General features: G+C 38.5%; 1 protein-coding gene across 16 annotated transcripts in view; it reads right to left on the bottom strand.

Annotated features, from left to right (window-relative positions):
- ARVCF (ARVCF delta catenin family member) overlaps nucleotides 1-26,295 on the bottom strand; it is a 221,533-nt gene that overhangs the window by 182,979 nt on the left and 12,259 nt on the right. For 4 of the 16 annotated variants that reach the window (XM_031592790.2, XM_090120997.1, XM_090121003.1 and 1 more), the window contains one exon: nucleotides 11,431-11,521. The exons of the other annotated variants lie outside the window; for them this stretch is intronic. The gene's annotated coding sequence lies outside the window, so the exon portion shown is untranslated. The remainder of the gene's footprint in view (nucleotides 1-11,430; nucleotides 11,522-26,295) is intronic. 16 annotated transcript variants of the gene reach the window in all.

Genomic DNA, 26,295 nt, shown 5'->3' with positions numbered 1-26,295 from the left:
CTGTAGTCACATAAGTTGTGACAGAACTGAAATATGTAAAATTATTCTTAAGAAACTTTATGTTTACCTTCATTGATGTTAGCAATTTTGTTTGGAAGTGATCAACAAAAATAAAGAATGGTTAGAAAATGTGCAATTTCGTGTCTTGCTTAAAAATACCACCTCCTTTCCAGCAGTGAGCACATCCCATGCATATATTGCATAACAGATTCCCAAGTTCTATTACATAACAAATCCCTAAATCCCAATCACATTAGCTACGTGCTATGCATATTTTTCCACGTAACTGCACACTTGACATTTATAAAACCTGGCTGAACATTTTTCTTCTTACATGTGTATTTATTTAAAACTATATACTGCCCTTCCATCTTCAAATTATTTTTTCAAATACATTTTAAATACATTTGATCTTCCTCAAACTCTACTTCTTAAAATACCTGATTTAAGCTTGTTTCTACATCTGATGTGCAATCAACTCATTTACTTTTCTAAATGTACACACGTATTATACGTGACTAATGCATTCAATTAGGAAGATCTCTGCCTTCAGTGACTTACAAAAGCCTGAAGCACGCAGCCAACTGTGTTACTTTATGCATAGATATACAAGGATATGAAATGGCAAACATGTATACACACTTCTCCAACAGTATTTTTGCCACTGTATATAAAAAGTAGAAAAAACTCAACCATTCAGTTGTGCTATACAGCTAGAACATACCTGCCTTCCAAACTGAGTTCTGCCCTTAAACCCCATTAAATTTAACACTGCTGAGTTTGATGCCAGTTGAGTTTACTTGAAGCATGCACATGTTCATGAGAATATTGATTAGATACAAGAACATTCCAGATTATTACTGTGTATACTTTTATTATACATCACATTTACCAAGGAAATATTTGGGGCATTATTTTTAAATGGTATAACCATAGCTTTAGAACGAGAACACTTTAGAACGAGAACAAACAGCAAGAACTGCATTCATTTGACCTCTAAAGCTTACCTGTGTGCACATCTGTCTCACACACTGAACAAGACAAGACATAACGCCTCCTGGTGGCACCCCCTCACACCACCACTGCATGCATGAGGGGAGCAACACAATCCTCAGGTTTGCAGCTGGAATGTTGTCTCCAGCTTCCACAGTTCTCAGTGCAGTCTAAGTTAACACAAAACTGAGTATAATTACCGTGTATTTTTCTCAAAAGAAAGTGCCAGATGAGTATTAAGGGATCAGAAATAAAAGACACCATGAACCAATACAGCTATAGTGCAAGGCTTTACTAGAACTTAAAGGTAATTTTGCATTATCATAAAGATGATATCACCCCAGTAGGACAGAAAATGGCCCTTTTCCTCTGCCCACTTCTTTTCCAGTGGAGTCCATTCCCATTTAAGCTGGACACATACCTTAAATTGCATTAACTATAGTGGCAGACAACAACCAAACAAGTGGTGTCTGTTCTGAAAGGCGTGTGGAATAAAGACAGATCATCGTCCAGAGCAATGCAATTCATCTAAGAGAATAATTCTCACTAATAGCCTGGCATTCTTATCACAGCTCTCAAAAAATTTAATGGTTTAGTTGCAGAAAGGTCTACTATTATGAAGATTTCATTACTTTTATGGAATACTACAGCATAAGAGAAGAATCATAAATAATTAAAATTAAATTACACTTGTGAAGATAAATAGCCCATAGAACACTTTGTGATGCTACATCCTTGAGTATTTATGATATTAGTTCACTTACTAGCAAGACAGAACATATGAAACACCCACATATGGAAACCTTGCAGTTTGTAAGACCAGAGGTGAGCATCCAGCACAAACCAGCACTACAGCACTGCACCTTGTGACTCATTTTCAGAGTCTGATGCTTGGATCCCGAAATTTAAGCTTCAATTTCAATTTAAGGGCAAGTCAGGTCCTCAGTATCAGTCAGGATAAGAGTATACATTGGCTATATTTTAACATGATTAAAAATTGGTTTGGGAAGTCATAACAGATAATGCCATTGCCATAGTACCAGCTTCAGCATCATCACAGGCACTGCAGAATGAGACCTCATGAATCACTCCATAATGTACTGCATCATCATACTGCCATGAATCAAAGTCCCCTAATAGAAACCTAGGCCCAGTTCTGCAGGCAGCAAGCCCTCCCTCCAGCAGACAGCATGACCTTCATCACAGGGCGAGAGAACCAGCAGCCAGACTCACAAAACAGAGCGCAGTAAATCCAGGTAGTGAGCCATGCACAAACACTAGCTTTACAACATTATTAGATGACATTTTTATTCAGTAAGACAGATTAATGTTTTGATTTGCTTCCTATTCCTCTGAAATAGAAGAATAAATATGCACATGCATTCTTGAAGATGATTAAAAGGAGATGGGGAAAAAGCAATCTTAATTTCCAAAGTTTCATAGTTATATATAAATAAGCTACATATTGCAATATATATAAATACCAAAACTATTGTCAAACAGAGTTTTGTTCCTCTCACTCTTACATTAATGTAGACTTAGAACACCTTATGTTTCTTTGTTGTTGATGCCATGATGGAGGTAACCTCTCACCATTTCACAGCAGCTACCAGAGAAGGAGAGCTCAAAGCAGGAAGCCAGAGCACCATGAGGGCTGCTCCAAAAGTAATGCCTCCCATTTTGTTAGCCCACATTTTAATGTAAATTCACACAGAACAAAACTAAACCTAGGGTACATACATGGGAGAAGAGGAAAAGACTACAGTAAATCTGGAATCTTTAGAGTGCACATAACACATGAGGACTGATTGCAGACTTGCCTGTAGTGAGTGAAACAAGAGAAATACAGTAATTGGATGTTCACATTAAATTTGGATTAATTACATTGGATTAGTATTTCCATGGATAAATATAAATTGTATTTATTCAAATGCACTGTGTTTTAGGATGAAAGGGTGCCGTTAATTGTCCTGATTTCTCTAAAGATTGCATTATAAGCTAAATTATAGGAAGGCTGATGCATTGAGACACTGCTAACACCATTGTCTGGCCAAACTCCTCTCCCATACTGAAGTCCAAGCCATAAGCTCTCTGAAGGAAGTTTAGAGCCTGAACCAATCGGCACAATCCTGCTTGACTTTAAGGGTACCCTGCCTGAAAGAGCAGGAAAAAATTGCCTCAGAAACATGCTAACAAGGTACAATTTAAACTACCTAAGGAAAAATTAAATATACATTTAAATATCTAATGTTATTACAAAGAAAAAAGCAAGTTTAAGTTGATAATCTACTACATTTAAGGATCTCATCTACTTTCAAAAAGCCACCTGTCAGATGGTGATGGGAAGAGACAGGCATACAACAGCTGTTAAACAACAGCAAAAAGCAATCATAGCTTTTGGGCAGAGACGCTATTTTTTTGAGTTCAAACTCAGAATGTGCAAATTAAAGACAGCCCTATATATCAAGTTCCAGCATGAGATTATAACAAGAACAGTATTTATGATATAGCAATTCCACTGATGAGGATTTGTCAGTTTTCTAAGAACTTAAAAACACTTTAAAAAAACATTATTAATGGTGGCACTTATCTATCACTGCCATCACTCTACACCTTTTGTAGAAGGAACCAAAGTGTCATTAGGGTTCATAAGCATGAAAATGAATTGTGCAACACTGCAGCACATCAATGTAAGAGCTCGGCACAGAAAACAGACCTCCTAGTAGTAAATCCTTTATCTCATTCATTAGACCGTGTCTCTGATTTCAGCAAGTTGCATTTTACACTCTTAGCTAAACAGTAAGCTCTAAATTAAAAACCCAACCTTTTGTGCATTCTTTGGGCAGTCAGGTTCCTCCAAAGCAAATTCCAAAGCTGTCAGGATCATCTGACAAGCACACTGTAAGAACGAAAGGTTACCAGGGAGGACTCACTGCAGGAGATACAGGATGGACTGAATACAGAAAATGCAGTAACTCAGAATGCCTAGAGAGCAGTTCAGTCACTGGCAAGGGCAATCTCCTTAGAACACTAGAGGAACCACACCTCCATGGATCCATATCAACACTTAAAAAATTAAAAACAAACAAGATTTAAGTAGTCCATCCACCATTTCCTGAAAGCACCATCTCAAAGTCTCCCAATTACCCTCTGGTTCTGGGATACCCTCATACCAACAGTCCTAGCAGCTGCTTCTCTCTATTCTAGCTACTAAGGACCAGCAGTTCAAGGCATACAAACTAGCATTATAAAATTTGTCTGCCCCAAAGCCTTTTCTCTAAGAGGATTTTAACTACTCACATGGATAATAATGTGAGAAAAAGCTTGAGACAGTCAGTTCCTCATGTTAGGTTTTCCACTTGTTTGTTTTAGAGAAAGTGGATCTACTTCAAGAACATATCAAAGATTGATAGTTCAGCCTAAATAACCCTTTACATTTCCATGTCTTTAACCTGCACATCTTCCTTTGGACTAGGAGGTGCACTACACACACAAAAGAGCTGGAAAGACATTTGATTACTGTCACTGCTCCAGCAGAATCTGTGTGAGCATCAGAAAATGGCTGCTTTTCTTCTGAGCTGGGGGAAGGTTAAAAAAGGCAAGAAGAGGAGGACTGAACAAATAGCAAAAGGCATTCAAGCAAAAAAACATTCTATGAGAAAAATTAAATACACAGCATACCACATCGGTTTGGTAGATCGTTTTAGGAGGGCTTGCGGAAGAAAACTGAAACTTTCTCAAGTCTTAGAGCAAGAAAGAGCTGTTATTGTCTGAAATTTGAGGATTACTCTCCTTGAGAAACTGTCAATTAGCATAACTTTGAACCCAGCAAAACTCTTCCTGACTAGCAGATGTAACTATGGCAACAAGATCCAGGAACCTACAATAAATATGATACAGTGTCAATAACAGTCTTTTTCATGTAAATAGATAAAGCACAAGGAAGACTGAAGACTGTTTCCAGTGCTTTAGATAAAATTTTTAGACCTCTTCCATGCCAGGAATGTTAACACATTCCAATGAGTAGTAACAGAAAACCGAAGTGAAAAGAAAACAATTCTCGTTGGAGTAAAAAGAAACAACCTCAGAACTTAAAAGAACGAGGCCACACTTATGAATTTGCTCCTCAAATCTGTGAGATTTTATGTACAGAAATATCTCCATTAAATTATTCAAATAGGTTTGAAATCATTCCAGAATACCTACTCAGTTTAATGAATAATTGAGATCTTTCTAGTGGAATATTTAAGTCAATCCTAGGAATGAAATAAACAGAACAGAAAGCTTTACAAGGCTCTCATTGGCTACATCTCCCACTTGCATCTGTAAAGGAATGTTATTTTCATATACAGCAACATTAAGTCAGAGCTTTATGCAACAGCACAAATAGCAGCAGAGCATAAAGCCCAGTTTCTATAGAGGACAATTTTTCCAACATTTACAGCCATGAATCACAGCTTTAATTAAGCTCCCTGCTCCATTCAGGATAGTTATGGGAGCTGCATGGAAAGGTGTAACGCTTTCTTCCCCACAGTTTAAAAATATCAGTGTAGACATTCAGAAGGGATGATATCAGAAGCACAACAAAGCATCACCTCCAGGGAAGAGAATGGCTTTCTGTCACCTAAACCTTCCCTTCCCCCCCAAAGGAAAGGGATACACAAACCAATCTAAAACCAACAGAAAAACATGTCCTCTGACCAGAAGGGTATTGCATGTTTGAGAGCACAGAGCCTGCAACATGCTGTGTTGTCAAAAAGCCCTAGACCAGAAAACACAGAATGAAGTTGTGGGATTGAACCAGAAACAGGGATAAGGCATAAAGCTGGAAACTAATGAGCAAGCTGGAACGAAATAGGCAGGAAGAAAACTCTTGAAGAAAAGTGAAACTAGAACAGAAAATTCACAAAGAAAAGGGACTGCTGACAGAATGACAAATCCCAGACAAGATGCAGAAGTGACACCAGGGAAATGAAAGCCCATTATAAACATGAGCACTGTGAGCAAGAAAGCTATAAAGTCACTGCCTACCAAAAAGATCCTAATCCAAATGCCATTTCTGCCTCCCTATATCTCTCTCCAGTTGCGTTCAAGTATGAATAGCTGACTCCCTCCTATCCCACTATAAATAGCTTGAAGCCACAGTATTAAATCACTGCAAGAGCTCAACACATGTGCTGGTCTGGGGTTACCAAATGAATACAATAAAGACAATTCCATCTCCATATAGATGGGTCTCCAGGAGGACAGAAAGACACTCCACCCAGGCTGATAGCAAAGATTCACTGCAGTATCTTCATATCCACTGAAGTCATAACATGGGCCAGAGTTGTGTATTGCCTCCAATTATTTGCTGCATTATTTTTCCTATGTCAAAAATTCCTTTAAGGTATGGATACTCTGCATGCAAGTCAAAGCACACAGAATAGGATGCCTTAATAATAGGCATCCATTCATAATGTGTATTCTCAGAGATTATATAGAAGGCAAGGCAATAAAATTGAAGCTTCACAAAATTAAATCAAAAGAGCCTAAGATTAGGTCAGAAAAGACTCATTTATTCAAATACATGTAGTTAAGATTTTAAAGTTTCTTGCTATTCAATGACCTATTTTCTTAGATTATCAATAGCTGAAAGCACACCTGTATTTGTGTTCTGCTAACATACCACCACAACCCAGACCACGACCCTGTGACAATTCCCCATGTAAGCTGCTTCAGCTTCACACCACAGATGGCCAGAGCCAAAATAAGCTGACTTGAAAGTTCTAGCATTTTTCTTCTCCATCTAGTCAACAATAGCTACCCATCCCAAATGCTGTATTTGCTATACTGCATCTAGTCAGAGAGCCCACTGCACTATGGGGGGAGGGGGGAAACCACAGACATTCTGCTTGACACTCCTGAGAAAAAAATAACTGGAGATAATATACTATTTCATTCTGTGTCCTAGCTCAGGCTCTGTGAATAACTGATTTCTCAGTTCAACAGATTGAGCTGAGTTTGAAATACCTCCTTTTGCTCAAACCTACCCCAATTTTGACATAACACATTCCATTTCACAGCCTTGTAACAAAAGCAGTGGAACGAAGGCCATTCTCACAGAATGGAGAGGAGAAAGAGGTATTCCCCTAATAGAAAAGCACAGGGTACCCTCACCTTGTCCCTGGGACTCTATGAGACAGCTAAGCTAATGCCACAGCTCCACAGCACTGAAAGGAGCCAAGTGACCTCCCTCCCTATGCTCCCATTAGGATACAAAAGTGACAGCGACCTTTTGTGCAGCACTACATACTTACCAAGTTAACTTAGCTGTACCACAGAACCCCATTCTCAATGATCAAGCACTCAAAGTGAATCTTCTCCAACAGAACAGACCAAAAATGACCTACCTAGAAAGCAAGCAGCTGAGACATCTTACTGAACACGTGTCCTGTCACTCAAATTTAGCCTTCAGTTAACACAAATATACCATTTTAAGCACGCTGGGAAGTTTCATTTGATCACCTTGCAACAGCAGCAACAGAAGAAACTGAAAGTGTCCAGGCCAGAAAAGCCTTTAGTAAGCAGTCACTTGAGACACTGGAGGTATGAGTTAGAGTATTCTGTGCTGAATCATCCTGGGCAGCCAGCATGCTTTTGGACAGAAGGCAAAAGGATGTACCATTTTATATCTTTTGTAAGCCTCAGAATATTTTCAGATGAGAAAAATACAACTTTTTTGCAAATAGTTTGAGAACTTAATTTTTTTTAAAAGTCTTCCTACTCACCAAAAACATTCCCTGAACTGTTGAATAGCAGCGTATTAAAGATCATTACTTCTCAACACTTCACTTGTTGATAGTGAGTGCTACAGACTGTTCTAAGGAGATGTTCCCAGGAAGTGGCAAAGCAGGAAAATACTGATGCTGTTCAAAATACAAATTCAGTTTTCATGAGGAGGGAGAGAAGAACCATGATAAAACTGGAACAGCAAGTGAAAACCTCCTGCTCTTAACGAGATGCTAAGCAAGGTGACAGCACTCAGCTGTGAGCACAGCTGACGAGCACCAAGTATACACGAAGATTTGATCACAGGGTTTTGAAATTATCTCAGAATTATAAAAATTTATTTTGGTCACTAAATGAATGCAAATACTAAAAAACATGCTGTACAAATACCTAAATCCCACACCAAGCATATCATACTTTTAAATTGACCATTTAAAAATAAGTACTAACTTTCCTAAGGTAGTAACTTCATTACCAGCATAATACTCCTATTTCACATGAGAACATGATTCATCCAAGATCACAGTCTACATCTCCTGACACCTCCTTATACACCACAGTAATTGAACTGTTAGCACATCACATGTGAGGGAGAACCATGCCAGCAGCAGCTCAGAACTCAGGGTTTCAGTCTCCCCAAGAGACAGAGGACACTTCTGACTGCTGCCTTCTGTATGATGCTGTTACAGCACTGCCAGTCCTGCAGCCCAGAGCTGCCCCATCCCATTGAGATCTGCCTGCCATAAGATCCAATCTCTGCAGTACATTAAATGTTACCTTTAAGAACCTGCAGATCCCTCCAGACCCTTCCATGAGTGGAAGTGTACAGAAGCAAAGGAGCTGTTTCTAAGAAGCAGTAACAAATGAAAATTAAACTAGGAACTACTCCATGCTCATTCTAAGTTTTTATTCATGTTGCACCAGCTGATTATCTATGCCCCAACAGCAATGCTCAGGACACCAAGTAATGCAGTTTTCCTTTAATAAACTGCTACTTCTGATTATTATTGTTTTCTTTAATTCCCTCAGCCTACTATGTAGCTTATGAACAGTTAATGCCAGTACTATCAGCTTCTGCCAAATTGGATATTGAATTTATTAATAATTTACTGTAACTTTTAGTACCACTGTTAAAAATAGCTGTCCTGTGAGCTTTCAGTTCATATCAGAGCCTCTAGTAATTATCCTCAGCATCTTAATCATTACACTAAAAGCAAAATAACTCAACGGGGCAGAAGCCAAATTTTAATCTTTGGAGGTGACGTTTCTCACTTAGTGCCAATGCCTGCATGTATCCTGGAGAACACTGGAACACAGACAGTTAACTGCACACTCCTGAAATTAAAAAAGCATGCTGCAAAAAATGAGGAAAGAGCCATCTTTAAGCCCCTCTTTCCACATGAAGGACTTTAAATCACCTCCCTTGCTTTCCTTATAATCCCTTCTGCTCTTTTCTCTGTGCTGCCCCCACCTACATACAATCACTATGGAAAATAAGCTCATTATAGTGCAGCACGGGTAAGCCATCGCCGGTCAGAAACGCATCAATTGATCCAAAGCTTCATATTAGCGCCTGTCATTTGCATCACAAGGCAAGCGTGATGGCATTCCAGCAGACAGTCACCGACACTGAGATCCACCCTGGTCTCAGTGAGTTCATGCTACCAGAACAAACCTTGTTTTTTCCTGTCTTCCAGGTCATCTTGACAGGATTCCCTGCTACATGATGCTAAACTCAGTTATTATGAGTAATAAACCATGTTATTTCATTTCAGCATTAAAGATAATTATATGCAAAACATTGTTGATTCATAATCATAGAAGAGTCAAACAAATCAATACCTATTCACCTGTTTCTGCAGTAAGCGTCAGTGTATTTATCCCCAGTTTTGAATTATTTTAGCTTTGTCTCTACAGACATTAATGACAAGCAGCCTCTTCCCATTCCTTCATATTTAATTTTGTCACAGAACTTGGACGTGACTCAGCTGAAGTCAAAAGAAGGATGCAATTAATAGGATTTTGTCTCAGGTTTGTCATAGGAGATTTATATTGCCATATAAATGAAAAACCAAGATACATGCAGTAATAGAACTGCTCAATTATTAAACTTCCTACAGTATATCAATAACAGGGATTACACAAATCATCCCACGTGTGTTGAAACACAAAAGACTCCTACCTACACAAGCACTTCTAGATGGCAAGTGTTTTAAATACAATTCATAGTTTTAAGTGAACAATACCCATCTCATTCTTATTGTTTCTATGCATCATGCTTAAATCAAGAGAATCTAGACCTTCAGTTCTTAGCACAATGTAATATTCTTATGTAATACAAAGGGAAAGAGGGAAACAAGTGTCACTGAAAAAGAAATTAATGTAGTAATTTTCATCTACTAACACTCCTTTCATTTAAAGCTCTACAACAGCTTTTACAGGAACACTCTTACGTCCTAAAGGGTTCAAAAGATGTCCACAAATTCTACTTTTGGTGTATTTTTGCATGTCTACTCCCATTAAAAACTAAACCCTATTTCAGATCATGGCAAAGTCAAATGGCACAAAGCTTAGGAGATGTTTCAGACTATTGAGAAAGCACCTTTAAGATGATTTGACATCTTCCCTCCTTAAGACAGCCTCTGTACACAGCCTCATTTCAGTGAGCTCATTATTGTGATTTCCGTTCAACCAAAAGACAGAGAATCAGGCACAAAGTTATTACTAAGGTTCATGTTTGACCAGATTGGTCTGAGCTGTATCCTGTCGTCTGTGTGACTATGGAGAAAGTTCACATCTACCCTTTCATTGCTGTTACACACACAAAAACCAGCAGCTCTTCCTCCACTTATCAGACTGTCACAGTTAAGAAGAGAAATTAAAATAGCTCACTTAATCTCCCTTCTATAAATTTATTGCAGAGATACAGAATTTCAAGGATTTAAATAATTGCCCTGAACATCCTCTGACCCCAAGCATAGACAGTGATTTTTGTGACAGGTTTCAGTATTAAAGCATACTTGGCATCTGGCACATTTTGCTAGAATTTGCAGAAAAGGACTGCAAACCAGGAAAGGACAAATGTAAGGGGAAAGGGAGATCATATTTAAAATTCCTTCCATTCCCCTGCAGCAGTTACCCAGCCTCTAAAAATTGTTCAAAAAGGGTTCAAACCGAGATTCCTAAAGGGATTAAGAGAAATGGGAGAGGAGCTAGCAAAGTGAAAACAAGCTTTATGTACCAAATGTTCTGTCCAGTAACTCACAAGGCAGAGAACTGCCTCAGATGTTATTTGGTTTTGCTCCAAAGCAAGTTTTATTTGCCAATTCCAGAGAAAAGAAAAATCAACGTAATACTAAAGCAGAACCTGTGATGTATTTACTTCATAGATTCCAGGATTAAAATAGGCCATTGCTTTGTTTAGGAAAACACACACCAATGTAACAAGCTTTTTTTTTCCAGGCAGGTATCATTCACTCCCTTCCCACAGCCCTACATAGGGCAACATGTACTTCTCTCCCCACTTCAACCAGCGCACAATGAAGGTGATGATCTTAAAGGTCTTCCCCAAGTTCAGAGATTATAAGGTTCACAATTCACTGAGGGCACAGAGTGGGGAAGGGGTGCACTTCAGGGGGTGGAAATAAAGCAAAAAACAGTTTCTACCTTTTGCTTCACAGGTGAGGGAACAAACTGAAGTTTAGGAGGATTCAGGTAGTGACACTGGAAGCAGCTGTTGTCAGTGATGTCATTAGAGCTGGGAGAAGAACATGAAAATAAAGTGCATTTAGAAGTTACAAGCCAGAGCTGTAACTGTCAAAAAGCTTGACATGTTCAGTAATTCATTGGATTCTCTAGCTCCTGGGTTCTGTCTCTCCTTCAACTGCCACCCCCTTCCCAGCAGCATTTCTTGACCTCACAATCCATGAATAAAACACTTTCGGTCTTGCACCCTGTCAGCCAATCATCCATCACTCTCAAGTCTCTTTGCTTGCTGCTTGCCAATTTATGCATCGTAAAATTCATACATGTTTAAGAGACCAGCTATTTAGAAATAGTTTTTATTATAGAAGGCAGGCTTAATGCTCAAACAGGTCTGGCACTTCAACTTCTCCATTGTGCTGTTCCTCCAGGTTCCTCTCATCTAGCTGTTTTCAAAGAGGAGTGCAAGTGTTGACTTGCACCTACCTTTTCTATTTCACAAACCCATGGATATTATGTCAAATATTAGACAAATGAAGAGAGCAGACTTATCAGTCATAAATCAGTTTCTCCATTTGCTGTGTCAAGGCACAGACTGTCACTACAACATATGGATCCTATGTTATGGTATCGTTTTGTTCAGATATACTGAAGAGAGTCAAATCAACTGTAAACAACAAAGCAAATATGCTTAAGTAATAGACTGACTGAATCTAGGCCATTGAGATAGCAGGCAAAGTAAAGAAAGCATCAACATCCAGAAACTACTACTCCTTATTAGCAAATATTAACCTTCTTGCATTCATATGTTACAGCTTCTTGCTGAAGTTAATTTCAGCATATCACCTTCTGCAGATTTGAAAGGAAAATGCTTCAAGAGTTATGGAGCTCAATTTCTTTTCAACAGAGACCAAGAGAAGAGAAGATCAGAGCAGGGACAAGATCATCAGGTTTCATTAAAATTCTAACTAATTTTCTTGTATATAAGTTTTCAATCTACTATTTTGGAAACAGTGCCTGCCTTTGCTATTAATTTTGGTCAAAATCAGAAAAAGGATTTTACTCAGCATTCTGAAACCACCTCCAAATCATATGACAATACAGCAAAACACAAACACCAACTATTTTTAGGAGTAAGCTTGAACATTATATTAAGCATCAGGGTTGTGACAGAAAAGGTTTAACAACTCTTTTCTAAGAAAGTCCAAATTGAAGCTACCTACTTTAGAACACAGATGTTCAACTCATTCTCATCAAGGGGTCACACATTCAAAAGAAGGACACAGTGAGGTTATCATAGTTCTAAATGACTAAAGCTCCTCTACACATTTGAGAGTCTCATTAGAAACATTACACTATAACTGATAAAGAAGATAGAGTCCAAAAATGCAGATTCCAGTAAGGGCAAAAAAGCAATAGCTAAGAGGAAAGCCTTACTTAATCCAAGACATGAAGAGAATGCTAAGAGCAGAAATTATATTCAAATGCAATGAATGCTGTAATTATGACTTCATAGATAAGTGGAAATATTTTGAGAAGCAGTAGTTCAACTAAAGCCATAGTTTTAAATGGAAAGTGTAAGGTGTTAAAGACTGCTACTACAAAATACTCAGAAATTAACCAAGAGCAAATATCTTTAATTGTTTATGCCTACTGTATGCTATAAACCAGACTGTAAATCCATGTGTTTGGAACTGGTAGACTACACAGATTTTAAATTTCAAACAATGCCCAATAAGGACTAACCCAGCACTTTGAGAAAGAAAAAAATGAAGCAGAAAATAGAATGGTGAAGAAAAAAGGAAAAATACAGATTCATTGAACAGCTCTTGGAAAGGTAGAATAAGCAAAAGCTGAAGAGAAATATTAAAGAAAGGGCAGCCAGCAGTCAGACAAGAAAACAGTATAAACATTATGCAGGAAAGAGCAAGCAAAGAAATGTCAAGGACTTTCCAGGAGAACAGAAAGAGGAAGGTATGGAATATAGGCAGTAGAAACTATTTTTGCAGTTGAGAGGGCAGTTTGCATTCCAGAAATAAAAAGGAAGCACCATCAGAAATCAAAGAGCACCGGATATAAGAAAAAAAACAAAAAAGCATGATGTTTTGCAACAACCTAGGCCCACACAAAACCCCAAGGATCCTAATTAGAGAGAACAGGGCTGATCCTCAGCCCTATTTTCCTCCACATACTCAACCAACAAACTGCTGAGAATTCCAGCAGCCAGAATTGACAGTGACATTTTAAGTCAATGAGAATCTATTTTACTCTTCCTCCCACAGCACAAATGAATAGTAGTGCTAATGAAATTCCTTTCCTATTATAAATTGACATACACAATCCCACATTTATCCCTTCCAGCAAGAACTGCCTCTTAACTCATACTATTCTGAAATACCTCGTAGTCACAGTATGACAAAATAAAATGCTACTCTTTCCTGCAGTGCTCCTCTTTTGATTAATTTTACTTCAATGGACCAAAATAAAATTACTCCTACTCTATTTTACACCTACAGTATTAGATGAATATTAAGAATTTACAATTTTAGTTATATTGTAATGTAGTTTGATTATTTCACAATTGATCAACAGTTTGATTAAGAATGGTCTTCTAATTCACTATAAGATAATTTGCTTACCAAAAAAATCAAAATCCATTGCCACTACTATCATTTCCATTGCTACCTTCTCAAAGAGACAGTTACATTATATGCAGAAATTAGCAAGAGTTCACATAATAAAAAGAGTTGATTGACCATGAGGCCAAGGTACAAAATGTAATCTATGCACATTACCCCCAAGAATTGCAATAACATTCAGAAAGGCTAAGTAACCTTTTCTCCTGTAACTGTGGTATACTAGGAAATAAGCTCTCTCCATGAGCAGAAAGATAAATGAATCTAGAGTTATGCTGTAAGTCATCTGCTCTCATAATCTAAGCAGAGAATGAGCAGCCCACAAAGCTAGTGAGACACCAAGCACACCAGGTGAGGCAGCAGCATCCTTTTCTGTGCTTTACACAGGAAAAAAGGCAAAAACTTTCATATCTAAACTGAGATGTAAGAAAGTCAATTAGGCATTTACAAGCATGAACAACTTCACAGCACACACGTGTCTGTTTGACAAATTCCATTGTGACCAAAGACATTTTTCCCATAGTCTTCAGTTTGTACACAACTCCTTCCATCCGTGAAAAATTATGCACCCCATTGAGTACAGTACCTCACTCAGCCTGAAAGCCAGCCAGCAGACACATCTACCAGCAAGCTCTACCAAATTTGAGAACTCCCACTGCTACATCTGTGACATTAAAGACAATGAATGTGTTTTCAGTATTTGTCCTTTTCCAGCATAGCTTCAATACAAGCTGAATGATGTGAGTATTACAGTTGTCTGACAGTTTCTCCTGCTTTTGACTTCGTCAAGAAACCACACAGCTTTTATCATCTCGTGTGCCACCTTGCCAAGCTGAATTTTTCAAGGCTCTCTGCTGGCCTGGAAAACTTGACCTCCATCATGCCTTCCATACAATAAACAGGAGTAACTGTTTACTATGTAATAGTTACGCAGTAATGCAGATTGCATGAAAACTTCAAATTAAATGGTAGGATCCATTTCTGATCTTCAGCAGACATTGCTTCCATAACTAAAGTAGCCAGGATGGCCTGACTAGTTCTGAATTCAAAACCACAAAAATCTAGGTAAGCTGCGTGTTGCAAAGTATTACCACTCTTTCCAAGAATAAGCTTTTCTTAATCCCAACCTAGCACAATTTAGAGCAGTTATCTCGTCCTGTCACTTGTCACCTGGGAGAAGAGGCCAACTGCCCCCTCCCCACATCCTTTCAAGAAGTTCTAGAGTGATACAGTTACCCCAAGTCTCCTCCAGAGTGGATGATCCCAGTTCCCTCAGACTCTCCCTTAAGACTTGTGCTCAGACCCCTCAGACTCATTGCTCTTGCTTGAGAACACTCTACGGCCTCAATCTTTCTTGTAGTGGGAGGCCCAACACTGAGCACAGTACTCAAGGAGTGGCCTCACCAGAGCTGCCTGAAGGGACAATCACCAGGAGTGTTCAACAGGCACTAATTCACAAATTAAAATTCAACACTCCTTTCATAGAGCCTTTGTGGGAATATTCAGTGTTTCTTTCCATTTTGACCTCAGTGATGTGTTCACAAGGCTGTTTACAAACATCATTAAACTCAGATCTGAAAAAAAAAAAGCAAAGCACAACTTCTTGAAAGACACACTACTGTATTACATGTTGGAAACCATCTCACCTTTGTGCTGCTCACTGTAACTAGAAATGCACTGAGATCAACCAAATCTTCATCAAGCTTCCTCCAGGAATGCTGAAAACTACCTTTGTGACCAAATAAAACATTAAATCTGTGCAAAAACAGTGTCCTATGCCTGTATATAGTAAAAGTTGAAAAGAAAGTCCACAGTTATTTTCACAAATGACTATCACTAAGAAGAAATTCTCAAGACAGGAAGTACTGTGAACTGTATCCATCGAAGTACTATGAATTAAATCTTCTGTCTTGAAGCTCATTGTGGTAAATATCAATTCTGATTCTTTCTTAAGTGGAAGAAACATTTCAGGAAAGCCAAAGAACTATACAGCAGGCTATGATTTAATAAGAACAAGACAATTTCAATAAAAGAATGTAGTATGACCATTTTAAAGCCATAAATATACCTTCATCTTCCCAAATAAAAATACTTAGTACCCATCTTGGCAGTGGTAGGTAGCAGCTGCAAAAAGCAAAGCCTCCTTTTTACTGATGTGGGTGATGATAAAACTGAAACTATTACTAGAATTCCAGACAGGAAGAAGAGGAGGAACAAGCCATGCTTTCAATGTCTGAGACATATCACAGAATGGCCAGGGTTGGAAGGAACCTCAAGGATCATGAATCTCCAACCCCCCTGCCACACGCAAGGCCACCAACCATTCCACCTAATGCTAGACCAGGCTGCCCAGGGCCCCATCCAATCTGGCTTTGAACACCTCCAGGGACGGGGCATCCACCACCTCTCTGGGCAGCTGTTCCAGCACCTCACCACTCTCTCTGTGAAGAACTTCCCCCTGACATCCAACCTAAATCTCCCCTCCCTCAACTTAAAACCATTTCCCTTGTCCTGCAGTTATCTACCCTTTCAAAGAGTTGATTCCCTTCCCCTCTGTAGGCTCCCTCTCCAACAGCTCCCTGTCTTTTTTGTACTGGGGGCTCCACACTTGGACACAGTATTCCAGATGGGACCTCACAAGAGCAGAGTAGAGGGGAACAATCACCTCCCTGTCCCTGCTGGCCACCCCTCTGCTGATGGAGCCCAGGATTCCATTTGCCTTCCGAGCCACAAGGGCACACTGCTGGCTCATGTTAAGTTTTTCATCTATCAAGACCCCCAGGACCTTCTCCACAGGGCTGCTCTCAAGGACTGCTCCTTCCAGTCTGTAGGGATGCCTGGGATTCCTCTGGCCCAAGTGCAAAACTCTGCTCTTTGCCGTGTTGAACCTCATCAGGTTCACCCGGGCCCAAAATCACAGCATTTTTCCCTTTTGTTCCAGGGGAGCAAGCCCTGCCAGAACTCCTATGGACAACTGTGAAAACTCTGAGCAGAACACTTCAAATGGAGTGAAAACAGCTTCAAATCTGAAAGGCAAAGGCAGCAGTTATTTTGAAATAGGCCTCAAATACATGCACAGCAATGTCAAGAATACAGAACTAGGCATATCAGCTTTTCAAAAGAAGGACCATTTATGTTGTATGAGGAAAAAGTCTAGAAAATTCTTACTGACAATCTTTAGTGAGTTTCAACTCTGAAGCTGACAAGTCAGTTTGAAGACTTGCTCCAGGAACATCCTTGTTGTTTTAGTCAACCTAACAAACAGCTTTATGGGGAGGAGAGAAAAAACAAGACAACATTCAATCAACAGCTTTTTTCTCCAGTATAATCTCAAAATATTTATAATAGAAAATACTACAATTGCAAAACATCAAAACAGTAGTAAAGGTAAATATAACTGCCTGTCATTTTTTCATTTTTAATACTTGGGAAAAAACAATTAAAAACAGTTGTGGTACATGGTGCAGCTGGTGAAATATGGCTGTGTCAAAACCGCAACTCTATCAGTTCTGGAATTGAAAGTTAATTGAAGAGGATGTGTCTCTGAAGTGGGAAAGATAAGAATGTGATATTTTTCAGAGCTATTTCTAAATAATGCTTTACACTTATTGTTTAATTCTTCTTATCAAGTAAATCTCCTTTATCTGCTTAGAAGGGATTTTAATGGAGCTAAATAAAGAGAGAATTCATTTAGCATTTATGTCTTGCCAATTCTATTATATGTTGCTGTAAGAAATGTAAATCAAGAGATTGGGTCTGAAAGTTTTATTCATTGTAGTTTTAATAGACCAGGCCAATTTTACTCTGGTATTAGAGATGTTTCCAACAGCACAGAACAAATACTAAGAAGGACCACCATGACTCCAGCCACAGAAGTGTGGATTAAATCCTAAACTTTTAATCTCCCAATTCAATCGACATGATGAAATTCAGCATGGCAACAAAAAATGTATCAGCAAAAGATATTACTGAGTTAAACTGCATAGTGAACCAAGATGAAAGCACGTTCTATGAAGATGAGAAGCCTTTTCAATACTTGTGTGCATAGGTGCAACTCTTTTTTGTCAGAAACACATTAGTAAGTAGCCACATGCATATAGTGCCTATGGACTGTGTCTTTCAGGTCCAAAGTAGCAAATTTTGAATACCAATGCATTTTAGATGAAGCAAGTCTTCACTGAACCACAAAGTAGAAAGCAAGAAGGCACGGTATGAAGCATCACAGATTTCAGCATGTGAAAAGGCCACTTCTAAGGCCAGCCTCACCTAGGTGATTCATTGAAACTCCATTTCACACTGATTAAGTACTTTTGCAAGACATTTTGCTAACAAGCCAGTAAGATGCACCACTTCAATAAATCAACTAACAACACATAAGTAAAAATAACACCCATCTGTATTGCTAATCAGTATTGCAGATGTTGATACTCCCTGATGTTAATTATGAGTCATTAAAATACTACATGATCAAGCTATAATATTTCTGATAATACAGCCTATCTTATGCTATCTCATAAGTAGCCCCACAAACAATGAACTGGAAGAAACAAAATAACCACAGCCTGGTGCCTGTTGTGCCCTTGCTGCAGGGTAGCTCTTGCTGCTGTCATCTTTGCTACAAGATTGAAGCACAAAGGGCAGCAACTTCCAACAGGTCCTCATGATTCAGAATCACGTAATCTTCCAAGAACTGTAAGCTCAGCTCTCCATGTAGTCTTCCCTAATGCCATGTCCCCACATTAAGTTCTGATTTTTTTCCCTTCTGGTGAAAATGAACAATTAGCACTGAAATAGCACCCAAGAAAAGAAATATGAATTGAAATGGTTCTGATTTCTCAAGTTATTGCAGTGCCTATTTCCAGGTACGCTTTCCTTTTAGTGTGAGACATGAGAAGCCTGCTGCTGTATTTCTGTCTGCAGTAACTCCTTTGTTTGTATGATCTACAGCTGACTGCTTTGACAGATTTCAAAAAACTCTAGTTCCATTTAACAAGAGCATAAATGGACTAATTCACAATCACATGAGTCACAGTGCTCCTGTAGTGATGGGAACTGTGTGACAGACTTGGAATTCCCCCCTACGCTCTCTGCTTCACCAAGTCCCAGGCATGACAGCTCACAGCACAAATAAGGTCCAGAGAAGGCACACGCGAAGCCAGGCATCGTCTCCCCAAACAGTGCCTTGTGATTGCGATTGCCTCATGCAGGTTAACACAAGTTCAGATCTGAAATTGTCCACACTACAAAGTCATCAATAAACCGTGCCAGGTCATAAGCAGCATCAAGGTAACCTCCTATGTTTTCTACTGAGTAGCCATTTTTAATTTCAAAACCATTCAAAATTATTCTATCACAAATCAGTGAAATGAAATCAAATGATATATGTTGTCCAAAAGTATTCAACAGTCCTTAAGACCATTCAATAAAGGCACTAGAATCAGTGATAATAATGAAGGTAAAATTAAGACTCAGCTGCAAATCTGAGAAGTTTGTGCAATCATTAGCAAGATAATCACATAAAAAGATAAACTCTAAAGCATCCAACAGAGAAGGCCAGACTTAATTTGCAAATTACATCACACAGAAACAATAGTAGAAGTTTAAATTCAAATTTGGTGTCAGATATACCGGATAAAAATAGCTTCTGAGAGCTACACAAGGAAGTCACTAATTAACATCCACATATAACATACACTACATGAAAGGGAAATTCTGTTCTAAAATTACTCAGCACAGGCTTCTTTTTACTGCAAACATTTAGAGGTTAAAATGCTATTTGTGTCATACCTTGCACGTCCCAAAAATTTTCATAATCAAACAGTATAACAGTTTAGATTTCATGCAACTTTACCCTAAGAGATGATTATAAGCCATTTTGGGGAGAAGGCAAAAATTCTTCCCACTCAGACACTACAATGCTACTCTCACTATAAGCCACAGAAATTCTGCTGACCTTTGCAAGATAAGAACAGTTCCAAACAGCTCCAGCTTTTCAGAGATGTCTATGGTTTGAGAAAAGCAGTTTTATTTTATTATTATAAGTTGTGAACAAGTAGCTAACCAAAACAAGCCTAAAATACATAAGCAACATGAGCTTACAAGTTGAACTTGTAAAGAATTACCCAGTGATCTCCACAGCTGATGAGCAATAAATTGAAAGCATTGCCATTCTGAAAATGTATGGCACACCTGATTAAGGGTGACATTCTTAAAATGAGCACAGAGCACACCTCCCTTCTGAAACAAGGGAAATCGGTCTCAGTCACAAACTCTACAGAAAATGTCTTGATAATGATAGCACGATTACTACTATTTCTTCAGTAAAGAAGGAGCAAGAACATTTTCAGAGCAGCACATCCCTTTAGTACACAAATAGGCTGAAGAATAATCATAAGTTGCTCATGTTTCCACACAAGGCATTTAAAGTCAACTGCCAGTGGACAGAACCTGCTACTTTTCTAGTTTTGAACAGAGACACTGTTTGGTTAACTACGTAGTTATAATTCTTATCACTTCATTCACTTTCACCTCTGCAGTTATTTGCCTTTGTTCTAAACACCGCAGATTTCACCTCTGGATTACAGTTACAGTGAAAAATCTGAAGAAATTTTCCACATTTTCTATATTGTTTAGAAAATTCAAACCCAGCAGCTTTCAATATTTCTTGTTCTGTTAACTTTGCTAAAGACAAAGAATTTCGGTTGAAAGATGGGAATTAAGTTATAAAGAGAATATTATAAGAAATTAAATTAGAAAATTAAGGCTTGGAGAAGTTGGATAATTTGATTCCATATGCTTAGTAAATACAATCATCTTCTGGTTATAGTAATTTTAAAAACCTTTTTAAGTCCTTTTATCCCAATGAGATGGTTTTTCTGTGTATAAACAAAAACTGTCTGGTTTGTTAACTCAGGATGACACAAGAAGCTGCTCCCAAGTCATACAAATTAATACATTGCTTGGTCTTTAACTGCACTGGCTGTACTCTTCTGTCAAGGACACTTAGTAGGGCAGCAAAAGGGTCAAGCACTGCAGAAAGCATGCTACTGCACAGACAGACATCCAGTGAAGGTTTGTTGAATTAACATTACCTTTGTTAAATTAACATGCCACAGACTTCAGGGTGAATCGTATTCCTTCAAAAGCTCTAAACACTGCCAATTCTTTGACTCTAGAAACCAGAAACCTTTATCACTGCAAGGAGAAATAGCTAACATCCAACCTAGTATGCAAACAGTTCAGAGAACAACCTCAGATGAAGTCTGAACACAATGAACACAAATGCTTAGAGTGGCTGACAGCAAGCTGTTAGAACACTGGACGCCGGACTCCTTGCCTTAAAAGCAGGACAGCAGCAGAACAAGATATTTTGCAAAGGTTCCCTTATCAAGTTTGGGAGGCTACATTATATACAGTTAATTCTTCATTTTGGCTACATAGACAACTGTTTTTGTATGATACTTTGCCAAGCAGATTTATATTTAAAAGTCTTGCATATCTTAGGCAAAGCAGAAATGAAAGTTATGGATATTTCTGAAAAACATAAGAAACTGATCAAACTCTGATTAAAAGCTACATAACCAAGTGACCAACAGCTTGTTGACCTGAACAGTGGGGCACTGCTATATGCAGCTCACCAATTCTGCACTGCTATCCCTAGGCACTAACAGCTAAGATAAGACTTCCATCACCCCCACAGCTGCTGCTTTTGGGAGACCAAGTTCACATCAGAAGTTTCTTATCTGGTTTCAATGCTGCAATATGGGAACACGTTTCTACTGAAATCTCTGGCTCACAAAATCATTTGCTGTAAGTCTACAGTAACAAGAAGTCAAATAGCTGAAGTGTTTCTCCTGATGATCTCTTTGCTTAAATAAAATCATTCTGGATCACGTGCTTTATTTCAATAGCTCAATGGTGAACTGAAAACCAAAGCAATGATTCTTAATAACTAGAATCCATTTCTGCTGCACATTAGGAGAGTTGTGCAATAGCTACAATAATTGAAGGCACAAAAAACCTTTCATTTGTAAAAGATCGCATGAATACGTAGTATATGAACACTGACTATATTCACAAAGATCTTCAATTGATAAATATTTAATTTTGCCATATTAATTATCCTTTTTTTTATTTAGCTTTATTATATTAAGGGCTATTTACCACAGGAAAGATAAGTCAGCATCTCTGAAATAAAATGCATGAACAAATCATAAAGAAAATACTGCCAGTTGGTTTCATTCATTTTATCACTGACCAGTGCCATAACATAGAATGCTATAAGAACGATACCAGCTGTGTAGTCTTTAATCACACCTATGTAGTTAGGCAGTTTTTAAAGAGGAAGATAGTCCATAATTTTTATAATCAACATGAATGAGATGACAGTGGTTCAGCTTACTTGCTATATACATACAATATTCTCTATACAAAACATGCATTCTCTGAAAAGTTAAAAGGAAGCTAAACAGTTTTCCAAATCAAGTCAATAATCATACTGAACAATAATTTCCAGAGAACACAAACAATGTTTCAGACTTCACTTTGCAAAATCTTGATCAGCTGTTCTTCATGCACACTTAGACCACACATCTCCAACTATTTTACCTGCCTTTGACTCAGGAATCCATCTATTTCATTCTTAAAAGTGGCATTTAAGCCTGCACCTAACACAGAACATGATGAGCGTGCAGGATTGGATTTGCACAAGGAGACTTGATTCACCCCCCATTCCTGTAAGCCAGTCAGCATTTGGCTCTCTTACAAGAACTGTGTGATCTTCATGTGCACCTTGACCTTCCACAGTACATTTTATATATTATTTCCAAACTTACAAGTTTCAAGGCATAGCTCTCTTAATACAGCAATTACAGTGTCTTCAAAAGACGACCAGATGAAAGCCAATCTAATTAGCTGAAAGTAAATAAAGCACTGTTTACTCCAATAAGGAAAATGATTTTGAGTATTGCAGAACAAAGGAGAAATCAGATATGAAGCACATCACCAAGCAGAGCACATGCATGGAAATTCAGTTTGTCACAAAATGAAATGTCAGTGAATGGGGCTTGTTGTGCCAGAAGCAGCACTGAGAGAGATGGCAGAGTCACAAGTGTGTTGAACAAGAACCAACCCAACCTCAGCAGAAACAGAACTTTGGGGGAGAATTGTTATTAGCAATTCAGACTTCACCTGCTGACCCACTTAATCAGGAGCTCTGAAGCAAAGTTTTGCTGTTGTTTTCCCTGTTTAAAAAAATTTAAGTTTTGCCTTAACCAAAAACAACCAGATAACATTTAGCAGACATAGGGAGCATGATATGACAGTTAAAAAAACATCAAGAATTACTTGGACTATTCTTCTAAAATTATTCCTTTGTAATTAAACACAACAATTCTGTGACCTGTTTTAAAAGATCCTGCTTCTAGAGAGGGAAAAAGTTAAAAAATGGCCTAATTTAAAAAAGAATCTCACTGATTAAGAGAAATAAAAGCTGAATGGCAAGCCATTTTAATTCACGTTTTCACTATGAAAATCAAGATGTCACTCAAGTTACAAGTCTGTATACTACAAATGCCTATACCTAAGATTTCAGGAAGATTAATAATTTCATATTACTTACAACTATATATCTTATACCTACAATTTTCTCTTCTTTTTAGCAATGTAGCTCAAGAATAATGTTCCACATGCTGGTGATTTCCCTGTGATTAAAAAGCAAACACTACTCAGCATTTTACTGCCAGGAAAAGAAGTTCATGTATATGATGCACACACTGCGACGAGACCAGTGCAGCTCTTGACAAGGACAGTCACCTGCTGTTAAAGCATGCCTCTAACCTCCCCAAACCACGTACCCTGCAAGTTGCAAGGGCTGTGGATGCAGCATGATTTTGGACACCCTCGTGCAATGGAGCTGAGCAAAACTAGGCAAGTCAATCCAGGGAATGCAGTGCCATGGAGCAAGCCTCCTAGCTTTGACTAAGCTTTTCTAATAACATTAGAAGTGAAACTCCAAGTCTCAGAAGATCTGAACTTATCAGGAACCAAAGCAGCAGTGGAACTACAAAAGTAGTCAGAGTAGAAATGTATTTTGAGATTGCTAAAGAAGTATCATGGCTTAACATACACCACTAAGGAGGAAAAATCATAGAAAAGAGTACTTGATCTAGTGGCTTATAATGAGCTTCTAGAAAATTCTGTCATATCCCTTACCAAGAGCCAATGAATCTACACTTTAACTGCAGGAAGGACCACCTTAACAAGTCTCTCATAAATATTCAAGAGTCCCACCACATCAGCAGTTCCAAACAAAGGGTGAAGGACTCTTAGAGAACAACTCCAGGCATCACACAGACAGTTCTGACCAGAACATTACGCTGAACCAATGCTGTCTGACAAGGGCATGACCTTCTATTGATGCTGAAGATGATGACCTGGTTCCAAGACTGTTTCATTTTGCTGCCACAGATTTAACAACTCAGGCCTCATCCCCATGAGAAGAGTAAAACATGCTCATTGGGTAACTCAGTCCCACAGTACAGGATTTTAAGCAAAGGCTAAGCACCTTTATTTCAGCATTACAAATGTGTCCTTGAGGCACTCCCGTGCAGTCCAGTTGTAGAGATGAAGAGCACAGATCTTCAGTTCCAGGACTGTCTCACAGCACCACATCCTCTACAAGAGGATTGCAATTACCAAGTTAAGGGATAGAAATGTGAAATAAGTCAACAAAAAGCAGTGAGTGCTGAGCAAAAATACAGCTCCAAACAGCATCAGAACAGCTCTGAGGCTATTCAGAAATGTACACAAATGAAAGGAAATGATTTGTTTTATACAGCCTAGCAGACAAGATAATGATGAATGATTTTAGCAACTTCAGCTTGTCCAAAATATTTACTGCCCATTGTTTTCATCTTCCTAGTTACAAATATGCCAATGCCAGACAGTATCTGTTATAATCAACTTGGATTTACTATTCCTAGCATCTGCCTTAAATCTAATAAAACACTGAACAAGAAAAGGGGATGAGCAGAAGAATGGAATGAAAATACTACAGAGATAAGCAGTTATTTCTTACTCTTAATGCAAAAACAAGAACCCTAGAGACAAAAATGTTCCAGCTGAGCTAACTATGGCTTCCTGCTGCTGTTACTAACATGGTTTTGTGGAAAAGCCACTGCAAATATTACTCACCAAGTACCAAATAGAAACAAAGAAAATCATGGAAGAAATGCACATCTCATCATAAAGCCCAAACTCATTAAAAGATTATATTCAAAGTGCTTTGAAACTAGCCGCATGCAGTGAGAGCAGAAGCCTTTAAATTTAAATAAATGTTTTAAAATCCTTTAAAATTCCAACTAAAAGTTGGAGCTTAAAGTAGAATCTCAGCAGATACAACTACACTGGTTAAAAATGACCAAAATATATAAAAACAGCAACAAATAAAGTAAAAAGAGACAGCTGTGTTGGCCCCTGAAATGGAGCTGCTTAAATGCAGATGCTAGCAATGCTATGGTGGAACTGCAGCCACATCCCCAACTGCCTGCAGAGCTCTGTCCATCTGGCTCTCCCCTCACACTCCTTGCCTTTGCTCAGGGATTCACTGATGGGTTACGTTTGCTGGTTGAGAAAGGCAGGTGGAGATTGCCTCTTGCACCACTAGGATCATTGCCGCTTTGTTTCCTCTTGCAAAAGATCAAATAATTTGAAGAACATTCAATTAATAAATACTTTCCTTGGAATGATTGATATACAAAGGGTCCTATGAAGACCCCTCTAATCAAGGCTTCCTCCTAATATCCGAGTTAATCTAAGCAAGTTACAATCTCCTTAGTCAGGTTTTGAAAAACTCCAAAAATGAGATCTCCACAGCCTCTCCAGACAACTTGTTCCAACATTCGGTTCATTTTTCCCTCTCAATTTTCAATTGAAACAGGACTCTTCACTTAGTTCCTACTGGCACACTATGCTGTGCTGCCTGTTGCAGTACTCTTACTGGTGAGAGCTACTTAAATCAATGAGCTCTGAAAATGACAACAAGATGTATAACCATGAATTTTATTGAACATGCCTGCATGCATTAGTAATGACACAGTATGGCCTCTGGGTCCAATAATGCAGAGCTGGATTCCTTCATCTTCCAGTGAGTGCTCTGAATTCCCCAGTCAGCCTAGGACACACACAACACGCG

This window comes from Phasianus colchicus, chromosome 18 (genome assembly GCF_987193195.1).
Source record: "Phasianus colchicus chromosome 18, bPhaCol1.hap1.1, whole genome shotgun sequence".
In the NCBI taxonomy this organism is placed as follows: domain Eukaryota; kingdom Metazoa; phylum Chordata; class Aves; order Galliformes; family Phasianidae; genus Phasianus; species Phasianus colchicus.
This window is presented reverse-complemented; position numbering and strand designations above follow the sequence as displayed.